Source organism: Vicia villosa, linkage group LG3 (assembly GCF_029867415.1).
Source record: "Vicia villosa cultivar HV-30 ecotype Madison, WI linkage group LG3, Vvil1.0, whole genome shotgun sequence".
Taxonomy (NCBI): Eukaryota; Viridiplantae; Streptophyta; class Magnoliopsida; order Fabales; family Fabaceae; genus Vicia; species Vicia villosa.
Genome location: NC_081182.1, coordinates 132898558 through 132902762, shown reverse-complemented (window position 1 = coordinate 132902762; position 4205 = coordinate 132898558).

Here is a 4205-nt window from a genome sequence, read left to right as displayed (position 1 = left end):
GCTGAACATCAAGAAGCTTTCGAAAAAATCAAGCAATACTTGATGCATCCACCAATATTGTCTCCCCCATATGGGAAGAAGCACATGCCCCTGTATATTTCAGCTTCAGATAATACAATAGGTAGCATGTTAGCTCAAGAAGATGACAATGGCATCGAAAGAGCCATTTATTACTTAAGTAGAGTACTCAATGATGCAGAAACTAGGTATAGCGCAATAGAAAAACTTTGCATTTGTTTATATTTCTCTTGTATCAAACTCAAGTATTATATAAAGCCAGTTGATGTTTATGTTTCGTCTCATTGTGATGTTATTAAACATATGCTATCAAAACCAATATTGCATAGTCGAATTGGCAAGTGGGCTTTGGCCCTTACTGAGTACTCTTTAATATTTCAACCCCTTAAGGCAATGAAAGGACAGATCGTATCAGATTTCATTGTTGACCATGCAGTGGTTGAGAACCCTCAACAATATGTAGAATTGAAGCCTTGAAAGTTATACTTCGATGGTTCGACCCATAAAGAAGGAAGCGGCGTTGGAATACTAATAATTTCTCCTGATGGAATTCCAACAAAGCTCAAGTACAAGATTGAAGGTCCCTTATGCTCCAACAACGAAGCTGAATACGAAGCACTGATCGATGGACTTAAAGCTTTGTTGGAATTGGGGGCAACCAGAGTCGAAATTAAAGGAGACCCCGAACTAGTGATTAAGCAACTGACGAAGGAATACAAATGTATCAAAGAGAATTCGATCATGTATTTTGTCATAGCAAATAGGCTCCTTAAAAAATTCGAGTATGTGGAGTTAAATCACGTTTCAAGGTTGAATAATTAAGAAGCGAATGATTTGGCATAATTAGCTTCAGGATACCGGGTATCAAAGGAAAAACTATAAGAACTGATCGAAGTAAGAGGCAAAGCAATGGCCACGAAGCTTTCTCCAAGTGATTTGGAGAACTCACAATTAGGTTTCGCTAACAAAGAGGAGTTTGAGGTTTTAAATATAGACTCTTTAGCAGACACAGATTGGAGGAGTCCAATTGTGAACTATTTAAAAGACCCTTCGACAGACATAGATAGAAAGGTAAAGTATCGAGCCTTATCATACTTCCTGATGGGAAATGAATTGTTTAAGAAAACCCCTGAAGGAGTTTTGCTAAAATGCCTGGGTGAAGCGGAAGCATATTTGGCTCTCTCAAATGTACATAGTGGAGCATGTGGAGCACACCAAGCGGGGCACAAAATGAAATGGCTTTTGTTTCGGTATGGAATGTATTGTCCCTCTATGTTAAAAGATTGCATAGAATTTGCAAAAGGATGTCAAGAGTGTCAAGAACACACAGGTATTCAACATGCTCCCGCAAATGAATTAAGTTCAATAATAAAACCATGGCCTTTCAGAGGTTGGGCACTAGACTTAATTGGCGAAATTCACCCCAAGTCTTCCAAAGGTCAAAGATATATCTTAGTAGGAATAGACTAGTTCATAAAGTGGGTCGAAGCGATACCACTTGCAAATGTGGATCAGGAGGCTGTGATTGAGTTTATTCAAAGACACATTATATACAGATTCGGAATCCCGGAAAGTATAACCACAGATCAAGGATCAGTGTTTACTGGTAGAAAGATGCAAGAATTCGCCAAAGAAATGGGGTTCAAATTGTTTACTTCTACACATTACTACGCTCTGGAAAATGGACAAGTTGAAGCAGCAAATAAGATAATAATTGGCCTCATAAAGAAACACGTAGGGAAAAAAACTAAGAGCTGGCATAAAAATTTGGACCAAGCACTCTGGGCCTGTCGAACGTTGCCAAAAGAAGCTACAAACACTACACATTTCCAATTGACGTTCAGACACGATGCGGTGCTCCCAGTTGAGATATACTTGTAGTCAGTCCGGATCCAAAGACAGGCAGAAATTCCTCCAAACATGTATTGGGAATTGATGATGAACGAATTAGTGGATTTGGACGAAGACAGACTTCGAGCGTTGGAAATGATAAAAAGACAAAAAGAAAGGGTGTCGAGAGCATACAATAAAAAGGTGAAAGGTAAAACATTTATTAATAATGACTTAGTTTGGAAAGTTATTTTGCCTATAGATTGAAAGAATCATGTTTTGGGCAAGTGGTCCCCACACTAGGAAGGAACCTTTCGAATTTTAAAAGTATTCTCAAATAATGCTTATGAGATAGAAGAGTCGGCAGAAGATCGCAGGATCTTAAGAGTGAATGGGAAGTATCTGAAAAGATACAAACCAATCATGCACGAAGTAAAAATTGCAAAAACGTAGATATTTAAAGTATGCTACGTAGGCCAAAATGGTTAAGCAAACACCAAAATGGCTTCGTGTCCAAGTGAGATATGTAGTAAATAAAATAAGAAGACAAAGCAATGTCAAAATATATTTCATTACGATTAGAAGAGTACATTCCCTTTTGGAAGGATGTGTTTCCACGAACAACAAAGGCTACAAAAATAGAAGCATACTAGAGGCTATCAAAAGGAACATTCAAAAGCATGAACAATAAAACTAAGACCTATAACGCCTCCATCAAAGCCTCAAACAACGCACCCTTTAGTTGATCCTTTGTTCCAGACCTTCCAAGGACAGCAGGGGCAAGCTTTCTTCTTCGAAGAGATCTAGAGATCCTTCCTTACACATTCTTCTCACTATACCTTTTTTGAGAAACATGTAGGACAACAATCTTCCATAAGGAAGACATGTCACTACGCCTTGACGAGAGGCAGCCATAGCAACAGCTTCGACAAGCTGCTTGAAGATCACCAATGGAAAGTTGATTTTCCTTCCCCGGAGAGCACAAAGTATGAACTCCAGATCTTCCACCATGATGCTGTCTTGGTCCTGGTTTCATGGACGAAAGTTGCCCACTAAAAGTTGATGCCAAATCCTAATGATCTTAGCACTAAAAGGATCATTAGCCATGAGGGCCCTCAAGACATCAGAGGTAGTCATGTTAATGATGTTATCATCAAACGCTTCTCCAAGATTATCACACCTCAGCAGCTCAGAGATAGTTGAGGGAGTAATGGTAATAGGAGCCCTTCGAACCTGAGACACAATGGTGGTTCTCCCTTCTGGATCTATGCGGAGGGACCCAAACATCCAGAAGTCTGCCAGCATGTTAGGATAAACGGACCCCTCCAGGATTCCCTGGTAAAACTGGAGTTGTTGGTTGGCAAAGAGTGCGTCAACATTGATGTGGTTCTCATCGAACTCTTCCACAGAGAGTTTGAATTCCTTTTTAATGGAGGACTTGATGGTAGCATAAGTCAAAGGTTGTGCCATTTTTAGGAAGAGAGTACAAGAAGTTCTTCAAACTCTGTCTTTAAAAGAGTATAAGGGAAGGAGAGGAAACTTTGATAAGAATTTGGTAAGAGAATAAAGAAATGAGTAGAATACTAAGCCTTATATAGAGAACATTGGCCATAAAAGAGTGGTTATTTTTTAAGTTTTGATTGGACCGCGTTTGGTTTCCCCAAGAGAAGTTATGGAGTTCGTCGTTTCCCGCCTTGGAAGTTGAAGTGTAATCATTTTAGAAACTGATACACGAACGTCCCAAAGTAGAAGTTTTGAAAAGTGATGTCATCATTTAATGACAGTTGCGGCTAAGGGAGTGGAAACGTTAAATCTAGGCTTAAAGAGGCTGCGAGGAGTAATTATGCCACATAGATACACTATCAAGGTCATTATGACAGCTAAAAAAATAAATAATAAGTAAATTTTTGACAATTTAAGAATTGTTAAAATATTATTTATGATGGTTACAAAATATAACATATAGATAATTGGAAGGAAAAGTGTGCATATATTCCTGGACTAATTTTCAATACAAAAAGACAAAGTGCTAAATTCAAAAGATGTTACAAAAATTGGAACAATTAGTAAAAGTCCTGAGGAAGACTATCTTTCATTTTGGCATATTGAGAAGCCCACAATGTCAAATGACGTTTGATTAGTGCTTGTTGTTTGTTCAGTTCTTCGATCTCTGGCGCTAACTTCTATACCATCTCGAGATGTTGAATTCCTGACTTCGCCACTTCGTTCAACTCATGTTGCTGAGATTGTTTGATCTCTTCTTGACGGGATTTAGCGTTGCTTATTTTTTCTTCGAGGCGTTTAATTTTCTGCTCCCAGGATTTGATGTTTGTCTCACAAGTTTTGTATTCTTCTTG